General features: G+C 37.9%; 1 long non-coding RNA gene across 2 annotated transcripts in view; it reads right to left on the bottom strand.

The window, feature by feature from the left end:
• The window catches only part of LOC101790744 (uncharacterized), a 31,582-nt gene extending 16,994 nt beyond the window's left edge, over positions 1-14,588 (bottom strand). The window contains exons 1-3 of one of the 2 annotated variants that reach the window (XR_217495.6): positions 12,976-14,588; positions 12,764-12,805; positions 6,249-6,365 (exon numbers count right to left, since the gene is read on the bottom strand). This is a non-coding gene — a long non-coding RNA (uncharacterized lncRNA). The remainder of the gene's footprint in view (positions 1-6,248; positions 6,366-12,763; positions 12,806-12,975) is intronic. The other variant, XR_005262637.2, reaches the window with a different exon arrangement.
• Between the last annotated feature and the right edge of the window lie 8,122 nt (positions 14,589-22,710).

Below are 22,710 nucleotides of genomic sequence, written 5' to 3'. Positions count from 1 at the left end.
ATTCCCTGACTATGATGCCTTATAGAGGTCATAGGTGGAGAAATGACTTATTTCAGGCTGTAAATCAAAAAGAGGAAGTACTAAAGTATTTGTGAGATCAGTGTACTTTTTTTCACTTCAAACCTCCCTTTGCAATTAAATATACATATATTTATTATTTAAACATTCACCTCTTGCATTGGGAAAGTTGTTGATTCCCACTTGAGGGACAAGGGGAAACATAAAGAAGAGGTGGGAAATCAAGCAAAAATGTTATCTACTGGGGTAGTTTGGGATAGCCAACAAAGTAATTAACAGCACAGCTATTAGATAGTTTGCAGTGATTCTTGCAATCAGACGCAAAGACAAGGAAGGCAGGAAAGAGAGAGAAAGTAGTAGTTTTCAGCTGTCAGTGGAAAATAAATTGGTTGGTTCTAACCCTTTACACTAAATTGTCAAATAAGCACATCTTATGCTCCCTAGACAGCAGTGCAGACTGATGGAAAACAATGACTTAGGAACTTCCTATTTTCCCTCATCAAAATCTTAATCTTCAAAATAACATATTTGCTACAAAAGCCATGAGGGGGGAACTGAGAAAACAGCTGGTTAGATAAATAGGCTGTTGGAAACTACCTGCAAGAAAATGTGAGTACACATTTCCTCACTTTTTATTCAACATAAGAAAAAAAAATCCATTGCCATTGGAAGCACAGAGGGGCATGTCTTCTTTTTAGTCTCCTAGGGCAAAAGGCTGCATCTTTTTAACACTGAAACTATTGATTAAATCTTGCATTCTGACCAGGAACATTTACTTGAAATAATAAAGTTTTAAGGTGTAATTTTAATTAGAGTGAATCAAATGACAATAATTATTGCTGTTAAAGAAAACTACAGCTCTTTAGAGAATTCTGGTGGTAACCTAGACCCTCTTCACTTGACCAAGCTAAAGTGTTAAGGTGATATTCACCATATTGTGTGCTTCCTTCCAGGAACTTTGGCTGGAAGGGAAAATGTTAACAACTATGAACATAAAATTAGTGTGCAACATTTGATGTTATGAAAAAATTAAAAAAAAAAAATAATCAAAGAAAAAGTGCAGAAGCAGTATCCTGTATGTTCATGTAAATCATGTAAAGGTCACTTTTCTGTGAGAAGTCAAAGCTTTCAACAGAACCGCAAGAGTTCAGTGGCTTTGGAAAGATTAAAGGTGAAGGTGCTAACCCATTGTGGTAGCTGGTGGTGTGAGGTAAATACCCTCCTTTTATGAGGAACTGAACAGAAATTAACATTTCCTTAAGTGAATTGCTGAACTAATCACAGGTTCAAATAAATGACAAAGAGGTAAAACCGTCTGAGCATGATAAAAATCCCAGAACTCTTATTTGGACTTTGGCAAGAAAATCTTTCTGTTATGGCAAAGATGTTCAGTATGCTGGATGAAGTTTTTTCCACCGTAGGGTTCATACTAATTTTGTTTGATTTGCTACCCTTCCTACCAGTCCTTCTAGGCAGAAAAAAAAAATACATATATATCCAATCCAATATAAACCCAGTCCTTTCTCTCAAGCACTCAGGCATATAACAGTTATCTCCAGAAGTAACTATGACACATTGAGACATGGACTATTTGAGCTCAGCACGTGTTTAGGGAGGAGAGGAACATACATCTATGCTCATCAGCGATTCATACGAGGTGAAAGAAAGGGGGAGGTTGAGTAGGGATTGAACAATGGGGATTTTTTCTGCCCTCTGGATACAAAAGTACAAAACTTTTGTTTATTTATTCTCTTATTATGCTTGTAAAGACATGAAGAAAGATTATTAAAAGGTAAACTGGTAAATAATTTAGAAGATAAACATTTCCATTCTAAGAAATAAAATTCAGTTTTAAGACGAAAAAAAAAAAAAACAAACCACACAACACCCTGCAATAAAATAATCTGATTTCTACCGCCACTCTTTCCTATAAATATTTTGTTGAGACTGAAGCAAGTACATACTTCTAAAAGCCTCTGCAATCTTGATTTGAGCATTTTTAGTTCACAAGGAATCCATTCTAATCAACAGATAATTTGTTTCAATGATCAAGCATTCTCACTATTAAAATCACTATGTTATCACTAGCCTGGATTTAAATCCCAGGTATGTATTACGGCATTTCAGTCTATAAAACTGAAGATTGTAATTCTTATCAACTTCCGAATTCGGCTGAAAAATCTCAGTATAAGGCTTGGTATAAAGTTTGAAAATATCTGCAATACCTTTACAATGATGTTGGCTGCTATTCATTATGTTGCTGACTGGAAGAGATAAATGAGTAAGTAGGCAGTTTCTGCAGCTCAGTGTGAACAAAACTCCAAGAAAAAAAAAAACAAAAAAACAAAAAAACACAGAAGTTGGTAATTAACTAACAAATCAAATTGGCTTAAACAAATCAGTTTAGCTTTATCATAACAAATAGCTGATGTTCTGAATCTGCCTATAGCTCTGTGTGCCCACAAGAAAGTCAGATGCCTATCAGTCAGCCCCAGGAACTGAGTTCAAAATGAAGGCTTTTTGGGTATGAAACTCCTTGCATTGAAGTAGGCTGGCTAGGGAACAGAACCTACCTTCACTGATATGCTGGATAGAAGGGTTAAGGACTGAACACTGCCAGCACCCAATGCAGGTGTAATGAAATAGCTCCTATCCTGCTTTCAGGACAGGAGAGTCAAAAATATGATAGAGTAAAACAAGAGACTGCCCGTCTGTTCTAGTACAAGAAATAGACCTTGAGTGACAGCAAAAAAGCTGAAAATGTTCATCACTGTTGAATGTCATGTAGCCTAGTTTTGTACCTAAAACATTGAGGGTCCCAATTTTCAGAGATGTGTTTTTTTTTTTTTCTTTTTATTTTTTTCTTTTTTTTAATAGGAAAAAACATTGACTAGGGAATCTAATATGTGGCATATGAAAAAGACCATGAATAATGTTTTTTTAACCATTCCACGAGATGAAATCTTGGTTAAAAAACAAACAAACAAAAACACACACACAAAAATAAACAAGACAGTATATTAAACTTCAATCTGTAGTCTGTTATATAGTTCTGGTCTGGAAAAAGCCGTACTGGTTTTCTAAAGATTAATTTTGCAGTAGAATAAATATAAGTTTGGCTTACAAACTGTGAGTTAATGGAACAGAATAAAACATACTGAATTTAAATACAGCTCAATTAGATGTATTCATACCCTAGGAAATCTTTTTCAGCTTAAATAATTGCTACAGCAACTCTGATTACGTTCACAGTTGTATTCATTGTCCAGTACTGACAATTTTTCAACTTTTAGGGCAAGATATGGGTTAATGAAGGTTTTCATTTATTATCCAGTTATGGGAATCAGGTAAATAGGATATTTATATAGGAGGTTTCTTGTATTTCTAATTTAAAAGCAATATTTCAAAACATTGAAAGCGCACTTCAAGACTTGGAACATAAAGGTCAAAAAGAAGCCTCAACTTACTGTTTTCTGTTGTAAAGCAAATACAAGATAAATAAATAAATAGAAAGATGTAGTGGATCTGACTAATGAGACAGAGTAAACAGCAACTCTTGGATTTAGACACTGGGGTCTATTTAAGAACCAACATGTTTTTGCCCTAATTTGTTATTTTACATACTCGTTTGCTGTCCCACCTGCATCATCTTCCCTAGTTTCTTAGTTTCTTAGTTTCCCTGCTCAGATCTTCCTAGTCTGGGGAGGTCAGGCAGCAAGTCAGGCCTGCTGAACAGCTGCTTCCAGTGTCAGTCTCCAGTGTTATTAGCTAAGGTTCCTGGGCATTTCTTGTCATTTGTCTCTATATCATAGAATCATAGAATGGCTCAGGTTAGAAGGGACCTTAAAGATCATCTAGTTCCATGCGCCTGCCATAGACAGGGATGTCACCCACTAGATCAGGTTGCCCAAAGCTCCATCCAACCTGGTCTTTAATACCTCCAGGCGGGGCATCCACAATCTCTCTGGGTTCAGTGCCTCACTACTCTCTGATTTACCCTCTGAGTGAAGAATTTCCTCCTAACCTCTAATCTAAATATCCCCTCTTCTCGTTTAAATCCATTTCCCCTTGTTCTGCCATTATCTGATTAAGCAAAACATCGCTCTCCATCTTTTTTATAAGTACTTTAAATACTTCAGTACCTTTAAGTACTGAAAAGGTCACCCCAGAGCCTTCTCTTCTTTAGGCTGAACAACCCCAGCTATCTCAGCTTTTCTTTGTAGGAGAGGTACTCCAGCCTCTTGATCACCTTTGTGGCCCTAACAGGTCCACACCCTTCTTGTGCTGGGGGCCCCAGGCCTTCACGCAGTACTCCAGGTGGGGCCTCACAAGAGCAGAGCAGAGGGGGACAATCACCTCCCTTGTCCTGCTGTCCACTGTTTTGATGCAGCCCAGGATGCAGTTGGCCTTCTGCACTGATGGCTCACATACTGATGGCTCATGTCAAGCTTTTCATCCATCAAAACCCCTGAGTCCTTCTCAGCAGGGCTTCTCTCAAAGAGTTTTTCTCCCGGTCTGTACTCATGTCTGGGATTGCCCCAGCCAAGGGGCAGCAATTTTCATTCTGACTTGTTGAACCTCATCAGGTTCAGGCGGTGCCAGTTCTCAAGCTGTAAATCTCACCTATTTCCAAGATATTCCTGCAGTCAGGATGTTTGGATATTCACCCTGCACATGTATGCATACATGCAATTATCTGCTGCCAGTTTAGAGCAGTTTTTTGCCTACCACAATGACTATTTTTTTAATGTTTAAATTTGGACATATCGCTAAGCTATAAAAGAACCTTTAAGATTTTAAGAAGTATCTAATGGCCCTAAAAGTGTCCATGAATTTAGTGTCCATGGACACTAAAAAGTGTCCATGTCTCAATTTCCTACAATGGAGACATTTTTCACTAGAAAGAATGGCCTCAGCTTAAAGAATCAATAGGTGGCTCGGAACAAATTGAGAAACTGAACAATGAAAAATTACCAGGAACAGATGATATTTATTCAAGAGCTTAAAGCATCTCAGCTATGGAATTGCCATGAGGTGTGATCTATAGCATAGCACCAACAAAGTGCTAGAGGAGTGGAAGGTGGCAGTATGGCACCAATCTTTAACAAAGGCTCTCTGTCCCTGCATGAAACTCACAGAAAAAAAAAAAAAATAATAAAATAAAATAAAATAAAATAAAATAAAATAAAATAAAATAAAATAAAATAAAATAAAATAAAATAAAATCCCAACTGCTGTGAGAGACAGTGATATAAACAAAGAAGTGAATGCATTGTAACTATGTTTATCAACATGACTTTTGCTCAGGCAAGTCATCCATCATATGGACAGAAATCAATGCCCAAGTGGTCAATCTACCACCTTCCAGAAAAGGTGGCAACAGCTCTCATTATCAAAAGCCCTTCAGACCTCTCAGGCTGGATAGAAAGTTTCTCTCAAAGACTGATGACTGCTTAAAAAGTAGGAAAGAGAGCATTCAACTATATGGTCAGTTTTGACAATAGAAAGCAGTTACTGTCATGATCCTCCTAGGTTCTGAATACTAAGACCTAATGCTGCCTACAGTGCCAAGTATGGTGAATTGCCACAGAAAGACTGCATGACATTGAGTGACCAAATAATAAAATGGCCAATGAAAATCAAGTGCAATACTTTGTAAGTAATGCACGTTTAAGTAAATAATAATAATAAAAGATATATATAGTATGGATTATAAATTCTAAATTAGCTATTTCTGTTCAGGAAAGAGATTTACTTCAATTCCTCCTCCTGTCCAGCCTTCCTTGCTCTTTCCTCCCACATCAGCTGACCCCAGATGCCTGACACCTCAGTCTGGCTCTGGTACTGATTGATCATAGGGCTAGCAAGCTCAACGCACCAAATACAAATGCACTTTTTTTTTTTTTTTCTCTCTTCTGTTTTTAAGTGCATTTTCTACCCTTTCAGTGAGTTGGAGTGAATTGGTGTGTTGTGTGCATCAGAACTGCACAGGCAAGTTTATGAATCCAGGGTCTGGGGTTGCAGAAGCTGAAAGAGCAGGACCTTTCTCTCTTGGCAGTACCTAGCTGTTACCTTGGCTCTATGTATTATGAAACCATAAGCTCATGCTCATCTCTATGCATCTGCTACTATCCCAGACAGCAAATTACCTAGATTAATCTTTATTCTGGTACTGCACTGCCATTCTTATGCTCAGTGAACAAGACTTTGAAAGCAATATGGATAGTTACCTTCAAGCAGGGTAGGTGATTATGTGACCACTGTCCCAGAACTTTAACAGTCTTTTTCTATTAAGAAATCATTAATGCTCAGTTTAAGGTCTTTAGTAAGATCTTCAGCTCTTCTCCCTGTTTAACAAATTACAATAAAATTAACTTAACTATAGAAGTGTATAATAAACTATATACATACATATTCTTATATCTCATATTTTTTCCTTGTTTTAAAGTGGAATTTATCCATCTTTATTGTGTTCTTTCCTGATCAAAGAAATAAATAAATTTCTATACACCCAGAAGAATTGTTAGAGCTGAACTCAGTCTTACATTTTGGAAACAAAATTATTTCACCATTATTGCGAAGTCTCATTTGTTGAATAACTTGAAAAAGTCTGAAATGCTTTAGGGATTAATTATATGCTCTGAGTCATGCTTTTTATAAAGCTACCACAAAATGGCATCCAAGGAGTACTCAGACATGAATACATTTTAACTTTTGAAATCTTTTAACCTGAAAAGAGAAGACTATCAGGAGACACTCTTGATTAAGGCTATGACTCTGCCCTAACTAAATGTATTAAATCCAAACATAGAACTATGGTGGCCAGTTGCTTGAAAAGCTCCTAAATTTGGGATGAAGACAAAGTTAGAAAAACAATGGGTTGTTCATAGTTGCTACCTACTTTTTCTTCTGAGAATACAAACAGCCAAAAAACAAAACAAACAGACAACAACAACAAAAAATAAACAAACAAACAAAAAAAAAAAAACCCTTAAAACTCAACGTGAAACCTGTTTCTTACAGTTATCAGTTCAGGTAATTTTGTACTTACAGGTGTAATTTTTTTGTATGATTTTTTTTTTTTTGCTAAAAAAAGATCTGGAGTAGCTATAAGCATACTGACCAAAACATTAGGAAGGCATATGTATATGGTATGGTTTCTGAAATAGCTTTTATAACTTGGGCCCAAAACATTTTAAGCTGTGTCACAGTTCTCTTCCAACATTGTAAGTGTATTTAGGTTAAGTGCAAATATAGCAAAGCCTATATAACACAACTGTGTGAACTAGAGGTCACTGAAGTCAGGGTGCCAGCCTGTCTTAGATGGGAAGTTGTTATTTAAATGAACATTACAAATCACTACAATAACCTTTAGAGAAAAATAGCAGCCATAAACAGCTAACGGATTTGTTAAACATCCTTCATCTTCATGGTCCAAGTGGGACTATGAAAGTGCATTAGTATAAATACTTACATTTAGTATGTTACATCATACTGGCAAAATTGTCATGAAAAAATATAAGTCCAAGCACAAACTCTATTCTTCTAATTTACAGTGAGAAAATCACATGGTCCTGTATTCTTGTTTTCCAATACCCTTGTCTCACAGAAGCACAGGAAACCAACTTGTGAGGCCATAATAAATTGCTGTCTGAAAATATGAAAGAGTGAGGCAGCTCATGAGCAACATCTGGGGCACAAGACCTGAGCTGGGCTGGGACAGCTCTGCCCCAGCTCCAATCCTCTGCTTGACCTGTTTTCTTTTGATGGCCTCCATTTTCTCTCCTGACTTCTGTTTCTTTTTAACATGTAAGGTTGATTACAGAGGTACAGATGGGAAGTGCAATGGTTTCTCTGAAATTGCATTTAGGTATTTTAGGGGTTTATTTAGCAGAGTACCATTGATTCCAGAGAAGTGATTTAATTCAAAACTTACAATTAATTCTCAATTTAGTGAGACTTTGCAAATTAAAACTTAAAAAAAATATATATAAAAAAAAAAATCAGTATAATCTGGCAGTTCAGCATATGGTTGCTGGGGGAAGGAAAGCTATTTTGCATGTCTATAAAATTGATACCAGAAGCTGATGGCTATAAAATGTGTGTCTAAGTTGTTGGTCTTAATAGAGCTGAAGCTGTTGGCCTGATGGTGGGTTGTGTGGGGGCAGTACCCAGAAGCAAGTGGGAACTGGAGTGATCAGAAGACAATGCCAGGCAGCAGCTGGAGAAAAATCATTGCCCATTGATACAAAATCCATTGATTGTTCTCTCCCAACATCTTATGGGACACAGAATCATCATTCTTCTGGCCTATGGAAATCCAGGAAGGAAAGCACAATTTTCTGTGTGCTTTATAATAGTGTTGTTGTAGGTGTGACAGTCAGAGAAAGTAGGACTTAGAGCACAGCTCACATCCATTACCAGGCTGGATCTAGAATATTTCAAGCACAGAGTCAGCTAGAGGAACCTGATAGCATATCTATATATATTTTTTTATTATTATTATTATTTTTTCCCAAATATATCAGCAAGTCTAGAAAAAGATGGTGCCTTTCCCTACCAGTTGATTTCCCAGAAGTATAGTTCTGTAGTCATCCACCATAAGGAGTTACAGCACAATTTAATTATCTGAAGAGTGAGGCCAGGGGAAGTTTCTGTATCACTCATGAATAGCACAAGTGAAAAAGAATAACCGCTGATGGACACATTAATATTTCCCTTCTCAGCAGTGTTTAAGGAACACATATTTTATAATCTGACACCCTCTTTTACCACTGTATTCAGCTGATGTGATGCAAATTTGACAACATGATTTTACTTAGTATATAAATATCAATAAGCAGACATGAATGTCAGAAGGAAGAGAAATACATTCTTAAATGAAATAAGAGACTCCAGTCATTACAGAACTAAGCAGCTCCTCTCTCTCGACATTGATAGAGCATTAGCAGTTTATCGCATGGATATTATTCTTCTCCTTTCACCAGACAGTGCTTTACTTCAAGTGCCTTAATTCAGGAAGACAGTGATTAATACTAACAACATTCGTCATAATTATTCTGTGAAATCACCCCCACAAAATTTACCACATTGGCTGAATGAAGTGACTGCCATCAAGACAGGGAGACTGATGACTGAGAGTAGAAGGTAAACCTAGGACACCAGCAACCCAACAAAAACCACACAAGGTTCAATGAAAAAAAAAAAAGTATAAGAACAATCAAAGAAAAATTGCCTGCTTTATTGGCTGCTGATTCCGTTTCTTTCTGCAAGAGGCCACATGCTATGTCAGTGTAGATGTTTAGATGTTTCATGTTCAAGAGTATATTAATTCCCTTTGATCACAGCCCTTTCTCATTGTTGAAATGCATCCTATGAAGTTGGCTCTGCCAGTCCTCTGAAAATGCCCTCCCTAAACAAACATGGGGATAAGAAACTTAGTTAAATTCTCTTTTATGACTGATTTTCCTTCAACCTCTATTGTCTCTGAAGGAGATATCAGAGTTGCTAAAGTTACTTGCTAATCTCAAACACCTTCAGAAAGAAGACTCTGAAACTTGTCTTTCCAAAACAGCCCTAATCTCTCAAAATTGCTATCAAAACCTGCAGTAAAACAGTCATCCATCTATTCTCTGTTCTTGTCACAGTAGCTCAGAGAGATATATAGCTGTGCTGACACGCATTGAAAGAAAGCCAGATTTCGAAGAAGGCCATCTGCATCTTGTTCTGTTTTCATGGCCTGAAATAATGTGTATTTCTATTTTCTTAGTTGCTTTGTTTGTGCCTAAATGTGGCTTGTGATAGCACTTGCTTGAAATGGGAGTAGAAGAAAAGCTATCTCAAGTACAAGGCTGGAATAATGCCACTGAACATATTCATCCCTTTCGCCCCAAAGACAAGTTTCATAATCACAGAATCACAGAATCACAGAATTTCTAGGTTGGAAGAGACCTCAAGATCATCGAGTCCGACCTCTAACCTAACACTAACAGTCCCCACTAAACTATATCCCTAAGCTCTACATCTAAACGTAATAATGTGATCATTGTCATTAAAGTGTCCTATTTTGGGATTTGGTACTTATGTACACTAAAATAAAGAGATGTAAATTTTTTTCTTAAACCCAGGTTTGATTCAGTTTCTGTTCCATCTCTTTGGCTTCTATCTCCTCTTGCTGCTCTGCTGCCTTCTCCTCCTTTTTCTTCCATGCATGAATAACTTTTCTGTCCTGTTTTCTCTGCATCTCTTGAGCAGAATCTGCCTCCAAAGTCTTCTGAAAACAATTTATGTGCAATTTTGAATTCTACCTTTGAATCTATTTCTTGATGCTGGCACAGGAGGTCTCCAAAATCTCTCTGTTTTAAAACCAAAGGGAGAAGTGGGAATTCTATGATACATAATGGCAAAACAATGCCACTGTTCTTTGTCAGGAAAGGGGACCATGCAAGTACTGACATTTTAAGGGACAACTCTCATTGTATTTTCAGTAAGAAAATGAACCACAACTGTTAGTGTGAGTGCACAACTTCAAAGCAAACCAAAGGCTGAATTATTATAATTTAGTCCCATGAAAACTTTCTTTGAGAATGTCTCTCACTGTGCACAGCCCAGATGTCCTTCTGTGGGAAAAGAAAAAAAGAAAAAAAAAAGAAAAAAAAAAAGAAAAAAAAAACACAAACCACATTTAACACCTTTACATTACTTGCAAAGCACAGCAGCAGCAGCCTCTGACAAAGTTGGGAGAGGAGTGCTGGCAGAGCTAGAAAGGTAGTGTCTGCAGCTGAACACATCTGCTAGATTGTCAGAGAGCCTGGCCAGGACTTGCACAGCTTCTGGGACTAGCAGCCTGAAGGGATAAGCTCCATAAAGTTGCAACAACAGAGCTGTTCTGTGCTTATTTAAGCAAAACTTCCTCTGAGGCAGAGACTGAGAGCTCCCCATGGAAAACTTATTTACATATTTGAGTGATACATCACTTGGTTATGAGAACATTTCTCAGGACTGTAAATGTGGTAGCTACTCTAAATCTGTGATCCCACTGAGGTTTTTTAGCTTCTTCCCTGTTACAGGCAGAGAAAAATTTAGATAGATAAGCCCTGTTAAAAGTGACTGTTTTTCTTACTGCTAAAGAAGAAACAGTTGCAAGATGAGCTGCAAATTTTCATTGAAATGTTTGAGATTGTTTTTAGCTCTTTGGCCACAGATAATAGGGTTTGAAGCATTGCAGTCCCACACACTTTTCTCTCTCTGAAAAAATAAAATGTGTATATATACATGTATATACATGTATGTTGTTCTGGCTTGTAGTCAATAAGGTGGGTTTTGGCCATTGATGCGGTGCATGTCTCTGAGACAGCTCAAGTCCAGTCAATTAGAGATTTGGTGAATCAAGAAAAGTCATTTAGTAGCAAGTGTTACGTAAAGCCAATGTATCCACCAAAGCATAGGACTCAACTTACAGGAAAGGTCTCTGGGCCCCACACTGCAGTGGAGTGGAAGATTCTAACATGTATGTGTGGGATTTATGGGAGAGGAGTAGCATGGATTAAAAGACCTGTAGTGACAATGTATCATCAGCAAAATTCTGCAGAAATGCACTTCTAGCAAGAGGATAGAAGCAGATTCTTCCACTCCCACACCCTTTGCAGAGACAGTATCTTAACTAAACTCTGTTTATTTTATGACTAAAACAGAAACCTGGACATCTGTGATTCAAATGCAGGCTCAGAGATGTAGTGCACAAACACATGTTCTGTGGTCCTCAGTACTGCAACAGCAAAGAGGTGTTTGGCCACAGCTAGAGTGAACCTATGACTGCACAACACAGTGAGACTGAAACAGCTGCCTGCTGGTACATGAAGGCATTTTTTTTTTGGCTGGTGTTCTGGTGGAAACCCCTCAATAAAATGCTGAAGGGGTTATGTAGACCCTTAGTGGGGATGTAACAACACCTGTATGGGCCTTGCTGAAAGTGCTTCCTTGTGGAAGCATCTTTCTTCTTATGCTTCAGAGCAAAACCAGAGGACAAGGAGACCTTCATGAAGCCATTAGCATTCAGCACTGGGCTATCTGACTGCTCTGGAGAAGGGACTATCATGCCCTTTTCTTATTGTTGATGACTTGTTTCCAGCAGGGATAGTGCTGTTGATAAATTGCTTGGCACCACTGCCCAAACTCCCACACCTTATCTCTCTGTTCAGGATTACTTCTTCTCTGGGAAATGTGCAGCCTCTGGGGTGCAGGGCAGGAAGGCTTATCAAGTGGCCAGAGCACTGCCAGACAAGTGAGAACAGGGGGAGCAGCAAACAGCAGCAAACACTGAGAGGAGGCATGCAGATGTGAACATGTAGGTTTTGTTTCCATCTACTAGCAGTGTCAAGTTATTCTGGCAAGAGCAAAATTACAGCTCAGGCAGACTGTATCACAGGGAATCACTTATCACTGTAGAAAAAAGAATTGGCACCAACACCCTGCAAGCACTTTTGCAAGGTAACCAGTGTTCAGCTAGCTGGTGGCAGATTTCACCTGATAACTTCACAGGAGATAGAGAGTGCAAAATGTACTTTGAAAGCAGCAGAGGAAAACCAGGAAGGTGCAAGGTGTGCACGTGCCTGAGCCCTGTTTGTGAGCTTGGTTGTAATTCCTTGGGGCTTGGTTGTCTCATGTTTCTGCCTTGCTAACTTCCTATCTTCCACTCATTTCCCCAAAAAAAGCAGAAGGTGTTGTGCAAAGAAGAAACACTTACCCCTGGAGATCCTAATCAAATACAAGGATATGAAAGTCAGACCTGAAAAAATAAACAGAAAGACAGAATAAGATAGAGAGACTGAAAGGGGGGTGGGGATGAGACTAAATTAAATAAATAAAATAAAAGCAAACAAACAAAAACAACAACAACCATAAGCAACCTTTATTCACTTCAGAATCCAATTATCTGTTCATCCAGAAATAACTTACATGATTCTTCTGTCTGCACATAAACAGCTCCTCCCCGGGAGGTATGATGTTATGACTGGATATACTCAAACAATACTGCAAAGAGAAGCAGGGCAGAAAGCCAGAGCGAGGCAGGGAGCTGGGCTGCTCCTCGGGAACCCAAACCAAGTCCCAGGCTCTTCCTCCATTTCGCATCTCTGTTTTTGGCAAATCCCTTTATTTTTATTCTGCTCTGTCTGCTCTCTGGAGATGGTTACTAGCACACTTCTTTCTTCATGTGATTTCATTTGCCTGGATAGGCTGTAAATGTCTAGGAGCAGAGACATCCATGCTCTCATTCTGCACATGATTCATGTCTAGCAACAGTCAGAGGCCCTCTCTCTCTACTGTAACTACATTAGTACATATTTGTTTGAATATTCTGATTCCCTTTAGCAGCAGTAGCAGAAAGTGCAGCAGCTGCAGCAGCAGAATATTGCTTATACGCAGGAAAAAACAAACAAACAAGCAAACAAAACCACACATATTTAGGAATAAATGGTCTTTCATCTTCACAAGTTCACATCTTCACAATCTTCACAAGAAGAAAAGAAAGGAACAAGTGGATCAAGATCACCTGAGGTAGACAAAATACTGAGATCTCCTAATAACCTGCAAATCTAGGCCAAGAAGAATGGTTGGGGTACCAAAAAGTAACTGTGGTGCTCCCTGAGTAGAATACTGAACCAGGTGCTAGAATTTCTCCTACAGACCACGGTGATCTTAGTAGCCCTCTGTAATTTTTTTCTTCATGTTTCTGTGAAGAGAAGGTTAACATTACTATTCACAATTTACAGATGAGGAAACTAAGGTGCAAGAGGGAGGGATGACTGGGCCAAGACTGCAGGTGTATTCCAGTCTGGCACTTTTATCCACTCTAACCTTCATGCATTTATCTTGTTCTACTGAAGTTTGTATCCAGTTCTGACTGAGCATGACGGCACTGAAGGAACATGAGGAAGATGCAGCCCCATCCAGCTGTAATTATGCCCAAACTACATCTGTTCTGTCACGCAAACCAAAGAGAGACTTCTGCTGCTCAGGATTAGGCACATACATTCTCAGCTCCCTTCAAATGGCTTGTCAGCATCAAAAACTGCAATGTCCTCAGTACTGCTAATCTTTCCAGAGAAGTGAGATTTGAAGGGACAGGTCAAATGCTTTATAAAATCAATTGAGTGCATTGAAAAAAGAAAAAAAGGTAAGGCCTGGGACATACAAATTTTCAGCCTGGTCAGAAACAGACAGGACCAATGCTTTTACAACAGCTGAGAAGGGGCAGAGCACAACGCTGCTAAGAGTTACCTGTTATGATTGCAAAAAGAATGGAAGGCAAGGTGTTTTTGTCTTGTCCATGATTTCAGTCTGCAGCAGTGTTATGAATTTAGGAATTCCCAGGCTTGCCCTGACTTTTCTGCAGAGTCATGGTGGGGAGGTTGGAGGTGGAAGGCCTCTTAGTGAAAACCTCTTTCACCAGACTCCGGGTATTGCTGATCCCTCTTATACTGGCTGTTTGGTTTCATCTACCTCTTATCTACTGCAATCTACTCTGGCAGTAGATGTAGATATATAAGTGTAGATGTATAAGGAGGATCAGAGCTTTTAAAAAGTGTTTTTTTTCTCTTTCTCTCTCTCTTTTTTTTTTTTTCCCCTTTCTGGTATACAACTTAAAAATACAGATACATTTCTGATTTCTAGAGCAAATTAGTTGTTCCAGAACTAAAGATGGGTTTGAATTAGAATATTTAACCTTCATAAACATCATCACATAAAAGACTTAATTTCCCAGAATTACATCTGTTTTTGAAGTCATATATATGTGTATTTATTTGTTTTCTCAGAAGGGGTTCACTATCTGCACCTTAGGTATGACAGGAAAAATATTCATTAGTGAAGATGGACATGATAAAAAATGAGTGGTTAATGCCATAATTAGAGCTCCACTGTTTAAAGCCAGGCTGGAAGAGGGATATCAGTTTCCAGGCAATGGCAATGTGCAGATGAGGTTGTCTCTTATGTGGAAGGACTTTGGGGATGGGAAGGAGTGTGTGGGGTGCAGGACAGGAAATGAGGTTGTCTACTCTGAAACCTCTTGATCTAAATCACAAATGTTTTTCTGCTTGTAATAGATTCTGAAGTCATGATAGGAATGAACAGACTACTACCTGTTTACATCCCCTGAAGATACTGGTGCAAACAACTCTTTTTGATGTGGCTTTGCCTATCAACATATAACCTTGGACTGCGACGTTATATATGGAGATTTCTCCCATAGAGTGATGCCGTGATACTCACCTGATAATTATAGTGTCCTGACAGGGAGCTGTCTACTGTATTTTTTAGGAAAACAAAAGAAGAGGTAATTGCACAATATGCAAAGGCTTTTGTAATTATATTTAATGTGTGAAGAATCCCCAGGATTTTATTTAATCAGAAAGACAGTGGGGAAATCCATTTGAATGCATAGAGGTATCAGTGCAGAATGGAAAGTGAACTAACAGTAGCTATATGACAGTGAAGGTTGCAACAGGAAAACAAAAAAGAAAAAGAAACCCCCACATCCAGGTAATTACCCATTTGTTCATAATTAACCCTTGCTTTCAATTTCTGCTCATCTTTTCATCCCAAACAGAGAATGTGCTTGCAAGACAGATGCTAGTTGCTCCAGTTCAAATTGTCCCATCACTTCCAAAACTTAAGCAAATTGCCTGAACTTGAGCACAAGTTGGAAACTGCAATAAAATCTACTGTTAGATTTCTTATTTTTAGATCAAATGAGCAAGATATGTGACCACAAAGGAAACCCCACCTGCATGCTTCACTTCTAAGGCTGAGGACATTTTTTTTTCTCTCTTAAAAGGCACCACTCCCCTGTGTAAGGCAATTTTGACAGGCTTTCAGAAAGTCATGCTGCCCTCTGCAAGCCTGTGCAAACTCTCTTCTGAGTAATACTGAAACTTTAGTTTAGAAGTTTAGAAGCAAGCTTTCGTTGGTCCTCATAAAACTCAATTAGTAGAGCTGTGCTTTTCAACGCATTTATTTCTCTCTTTCCTTCAGATGACCCTAACTAACCAAATCACAGAGCTGTTTACTTGTACAGTAGAGAAACTCTTGTCTGGCATTTTCAAAAAGAAAACAACAACAAAAAAACACACTAACAAAGCCATCTGCAGAGAGAGTAACAGGCAAATGTGACTCATAATTTACCAAATCTGCATGTTAGGGAGGAAGCAGCTATCCTGAAGGAAAAAGGAAATTTGGCAGTCATAGTTTGATCTAATCCCCACTAATTCCAGTCTGTACATAAAACATTCCAAATCAAGAGAAAAAAGGATATTTAATGTTGCACCCAGCCTATGACTTCATAACATAGAAACAAATCTGATATGTCACTGACCATCAGAAAGAACAGCTTGAACAAGACATAAAACAATTAATGTTATGAGCTCTTTAAAGCTGTACACTTATAAAAAAAATTACTTTCAACCAACGTCTCTGGAAACAAACAGACAAACTAATAAATAAATAAATATATTCTTTGCCATAGCTCAGAAACGCTCTACAGAGCAGCAAGAAATATAGCCAAATTAAATCCACACCTTAGACTAAAGTGTTTCCCTGCTTGAAGATGTGTTACGTCCACAGCAGAAGAACAAGCAATTGATCACCATGCGTCACAGGACAGGATAGGGCTGCTGCATTAGCATTTAGTTTGATTGTTCCTTCTCCTGCTAGGAAGCAAAGCTGCATTTCACAAACGTCATTTATAATGAAAAACCAAATTTGTATTCATCTGCAGGTTAGGTCTTTAATGTGATTCACTTTCCCGGTCTATAATTCACAATGAAGTGACTAGAGCTCTCCAGCAGCCAGTGTATTAGCTCCCTAGTCATGGTCCTTCCAAACATCAGATATAAAGTGCACATATACTCACCCTCTTGCCTTTCTTTATCATTGATGATTCACTGTGGAGAAGGCACATGCTGTCAGCCACAGAACCATAAAAAGAGCATGCAACCTGTGCTGGGATTCTGCCTGAGGGCCCCTGCCTTTGAAAAGTGTTCCACTTGGGGAAATCTTCACCAGAGAAATAAATGGTGTCATTCACAGAGCTGTCCAAGGGAAGGTTTTGTTAAGACTAAGGCTCTCTTTGCAAAAAATAAATAAATAAATAAGAGTTTGGTGCCCAATCAAATGGGATTAGGGAAAAAAAAAAAAAAAAAGGAAGAAAAAAAAATCCCCTGAATGATAACTGAATTAGATCACATGGTTGTAGCTGTTGTCTGAACTACTCCAGGATTTTGTGTTAGAGAGCTGTTCCTTCTAGTACTCTAGACTGATTATTTTAGGCAAACAAAATAATGCAAGAAGAAACTGATTACAAGTTGCATTTTAATCCTTATTTTTCCTAAATTTTGAGTGTTGTAAAAATGTTCTTTAAGTGTAAGTTTAGGCAGTCTGATTCAGAAGCTCAGTGTCATGCCTGTTTGTTGAGTCCAAACGTTGTCTCCTGCCCATACTCAGCTTGCAACCACTTTAATAATAACACTTAAATAATTGTGCAGCTGCATGGAGGCTTCACATGATCCATTTTTAGCTGTGACCCACAGACACATATTCTCACCCACTCCTTTGCATTAGCCCTTTTGTCTGGGCCATCAGAGGCCATCAGTTCTGCCTGGCACTCTCCCCCAGAATTCAAGAATTTTCATGGGCTCAGCTCCTTTCTTGTCCCTCCTCAGTCAGTCACACAATGTCTGGCCAGAAAAGGGAGCAGGGCTAGAAAACTCAGGGCAGGGAGAGGAGGAGAATTACTGGAGACCTACTTTAGGGTTTTACCTTAGAAAGTTCTGCCTTCTCCAATTTAAGTGATATGATATGGGCATGATATGTCCTAATGTTACTGACTCATGGAATGGAGTAGTCAGGCTACCTAAAATGTGTTGAAACTGGCTTTTAAGTAATTTACGTTTACTATTGTAACTGATGACACTGGCTACACTCAAAAGGAACTTTCTCCACTATTACAAAAAGCAAATCAAAATAAAGCTGATTTGTTTTTACATAATTCTGTGACCATTGCTGTTGTCTCCTGTGCTGCTTATTTCCAGCATTGGCTGGCACAAAATAAGCTACTTTCATTTCTAGGTAAGCTAGAACTACCTGTAAATCAGAGCTTACCAAGGAACACTGTTTTCAGTAAGTTCAGATACAGCTTAATATCAGATTTAACTTTTGGGAACTTCATTTAAATGAAATCTCCAAATCTAACTAAGTTTTCTCATTGTCAGATACTCAGCTGAAAACCTTACCAGCAGTAAAGGATAAACCAAGATCTACCTTACATAATATCTGGGACTGTAAATATTGATTCCTCTCCAAACCACAATATGGGTTGATTTAAATGTAAGCTATTAATAGACCCCACACTTTTTTTTTTTCAGACACCTAAAAAAGTTGTAGAAATAAAGTCAAATCTCAAAGCCAGCCTTTGTTTCTCTAAGTTTGGTAGCCTAGGACCTGAGATCTCTCTGAATGTTGGGGAGAAAAAAAAGAAAAAAGATTTCCTTTACATACAGGAATACATGTAAAAGTAATTAGAGGAATGCCCAGAAAATAACAAACAGGAACAACAGCAATTTTAATATTTTATCCTTTTAACGGCAAGAAGTCCTAAAGCTTTGAGGTACTCTAAGGTTTTCTCTCTCTTTTTTTTTTTTTTTTTTAATCTTGTTTATTTTAATGTTGGTTATATCAGAAACGTACATTTCATCAGGTTGGACTGTTTATCCTCTTGTTATGTTCCTTTGTTAAACCTGTTAACCAGATAAATTTTTTTCTCCTTGAAATACAGGCAACCAGTTTGTATGAAAACAAAACAAAACAACTAAATATATCGAAAATAACAGGAGGGAAAAAAGAAAAAGAAAAAAAAAAAGCTTAGGGTAAACAAGACACATATAGTACCTTCGTGAATTTCTATATATATCTTTAAACGGACACTAAAAATGAAAAGTGAAGTGCACATCTCTTAACAACTGCAACTGAGACCTTTCATGTCAGACATCAGACATTTAATATCACAGCATTAACTATTTATTGTTAGGATATATGGAACATTTCAATAAATGATAAAATAACTTCTCAAGATACCAGTACAAGAACTCTAGGGGATAACAAACAAGAAAATAACAGCAGCAAGCATTCTCTTACACAGATCAACCACTGGCTGGGGGTGTGCTATCTGTCAAAATTATCTTGCCAAAATGTTCTCATCTCACTGAAGATTATGTATATCTCTAGTGCTTCATACCCATTTTTCCTAGTTCTAGTTTCCTCTCTATTTTCCTGTATTTCTATTGATTCTCATGTCTTCTGTCAGCCTCAGAATGAGACAAAATATGTTATAAAAATGACACTGAGAGCTACATGATTCAGATCACTCACTCGGAATCGTGTGTGGCATGGGACACGTACATTGAGAAGCTGCATTTTATCGCATCCAGAGATTGTGGTTGTCAGAGGCAAGCACAGCCCAGAGGATCATTATTCTAGGAAGAATATGTTATGGTAATAATGCTGTTAAGTGTGGAAACAACTATTTTGTGTTATCAGTTGACAAGCAAGGGAAGAACTTTAAAATTAACTACGCTTAAAAATATTAGAGAAGGAAAGTCTTAATATGTTTCCAAGTATTCTCAAATCTGTATGTAAGTGTATCTATCTCTCTATATATTTTAAACTTGTTAAAAGTCTGGTATATGTATCAGAAAAGGAGTGGTATGTGGATTAACTTTTTTATATTGTTTTATTGTTTATCATTATTGACATCATTAATCGCTACATTATTTAAAATTCAAATATTGAAATAAAACATCCAGAAACCTTTCTCAAATACCAGTTTCAGAACTTCATTATCTACTTCTTGATGTCAGATTCTTCATTGAAATTTATATCTGTTTTATCTTATCCACCACTGTCATGGGCATGTTTTACATATCTGAAAGTCTGTCTGTATCTCTCATGTTTTCTTGAGCCCTGATCACTCTTGCTGCTTTCTTCTATGTGTGAAGGCATGTTCAGAGCTCTTACCAAAATTCAGGACTTTTTGGTCTGTCAGAGTTATCTGAAATAGCAATACGTGTAAAACAATGTCTTGTTATAGATTTATTTTACCTTTTTGTACTGTATCACAAAATAAGAGAGATATCAGCCTTTAACTGGGGCTTCTGGACTCCACCATAAAGTGTTAACTTGATTTGGTAACAGCAAATCAGGCTGAGAATTTGGGGATGTGAACTTATTTCTGTCCTTGACCATGAGATTTTTATCTCTAAGTGTCTGCTTCCTCTATAAACCTCCCACTCGCAAAATGGTGTACAAGAACCATGCATTACTAATTATAACTTTCAGCTGTTTGCCCATGATATCAAGGTAGTGGTGAACGCAAGTGATTACACATCATTCAAAGTGTATGTTTAACTTTTAAATGACTGTCTAGTATATTCACAGAATAATGATAAATTATTGATATATAAGACAGCCTGGTGGCTTGTGCTGTGCTGTTTGAACTGTCAGGCTGTTGGCAAAACTTGGATTTTCAATTGCAAAGAACTTGAAAATATTGCAGAGATGCTAGTTCACTCTGTTCCTGGGTTTGCAATATCAATGATCTGTCCAAACTTAGGTGAGAAGTCTTGTATTGAAGTTGCCTCAACAGCAGCTGATCATTTGTTTCTTGCTACAAGAGGTAGGGGGAAGGGAATCAATTCATTCATTTAGAAGAGGTATCGATCACTACCCTAAGCATAAAGTTTACCCTTGTAAAGAACAGTTTAAAGACTACAATGCTTACTCTGCGGGAAAATAGGCCTTTGGGGAAAAATCGAACTTCTGGCCAGATTTTAATTGCTCTTCTATCCACTTGTTAAGGATACTTGCATCCCCTATTTCCTTTGAAGTTAGAGTTGTAGGAGCTGGAGAACTTTAAAGTTGCAAGATAATTATTGATTGTTAAGGAACCATATTAAGAAAAAAAAAAAAAAAGCCCATGCTATTCCTTCTCTATTGCCACTCCCTACACATTATCTGATTGATTTTAAAATACACCAACCTGTAGATAGAAAATGTTTAAACTTTCCAAAGATTTTTTAAAACCTCCTTCACAAGAAGTTATTGGAGAAATTCAGCAACCAGCATGGGCTAAAGTCTTAAGGTAGTGTAAAATGTGACAGAGAAGTAGATATACATGTCAGTAGCTATTTCTCACCGTTGACAGAGGTTAATACTAGAGTGACCTTGGCACCACGATGAGGACTGGACCGAGGACATTCCACCGATGTATTAATGAGCTGGAAGAGGTAAGCAGCAAGGTGACTATATCCCCTGGATTACGGTAGATTATTGTGGCCAGTGAGAATTAGAAGAAACTTTAGAAAGACGTAGTATGTCTGGGGAATGTGCCAGATGCAATGAATCCACAGATAGCTATATACGATTTTTGTCACTGCTATAAATTAAGAAAGAAAATTCGCTTCTGCTCCCTAATGACAGCTGAAATATTGTTTTAGGCTTATCATATTTTTGTTATTGCTGTTAGGCAATATTTTCTGCTGTTTCAGCTCTCCTCAGGACCAGGTGAACATTAGTGCTAATGCAGAAAAAGAGTCTGGGGTTTGGCCTAAGGCAGGGGACAAGATTTGCCTGTTCAGCAGCATTTGTTACTTTAACTGCTCCATCAAACTGCACCACAAATTATCTGTCCAAAGATCAAGCAAAATCTGTTATATGAGGAAGTCAGCCCTCCTGAATCTGGGACAGCCACTTTGTCACTTGGAACATCCATCTCAGTAGAGGAAGGCAATGACCAGCAACATCAGGCTGTCCACTTTGTCTTTCTGTACTCTGGTATCTGTAATTCTCCCACCACTGCTGCAATGATGACAACACACCTGTAAAATCTGTGACAACTCACAGCACTCTCTCTCTTACCAGTTGCATAAGAATCTTTAATGCAAGTCCCTAATCACCTTTTGAGTAGTGATTTTCTTCTTCCTCCGCTATAGTTCATGGAAACACATCAGCCAAGGTCTGCAATATTATATACTAACAAGGCATTTAACACTGCTTACAGAAAGCCTGGAGGTGATGGCTGTGAAAAATGAAGTAATTTGCAGCCAACATACACCAGTACTCATGCCACTGCTAGCTAGAAGAGAGGGAGTTGCACCAAGGACAGGACCCTGGCAGGAGAACCAAAGCTTTGTCATGCCAGACTGACAAATAGATTTGTACTTCCCAATGTCTATTGGGACTGCTTATTACAAAAGAGAAAAGTTCAGTGTGGGTTTGTTCTGTTGAAATATACATTTATCTTCATTATTTCTCTATTAAGGATTATTGGATTGGTGACGGTCCTCAAACTTTAATGTGTAAGAATCTGTATTAAAACAGAAGAAAGTTTCACAGCTTCCAACCAGCTACAAATAAATAACTGGAGCTTGGTCATTCCCAATGAGAAGAGAGTCACAGTATGTGTGTATAGAAAACCTATAGAAAGCAAAGCTTGGAAAGGGTTATTCACTTACAAACCGCACATTTAAACACACTTGCATTTTAGAGAGGTTGCTGGTTTTGTCCATTTCAGCAATAAACATTACAACTGCTTTCCTGTGCTTCTTGCAACAGCGTATTTCACAATTTCAACACTGTAGAATA

The sequence above is a fragment of the Anas platyrhynchos genome, chromosome 1 (genome assembly GCF_047663525.1).
Source record: "Anas platyrhynchos isolate ZD024472 breed Pekin duck chromosome 1, IASCAAS_PekinDuck_T2T, whole genome shotgun sequence".
Taxonomy (NCBI): domain Eukaryota; kingdom Metazoa; phylum Chordata; class Aves; order Anseriformes; family Anatidae; genus Anas; species Anas platyrhynchos.
This window is presented reverse-complemented; position numbering and strand designations above follow the sequence as displayed.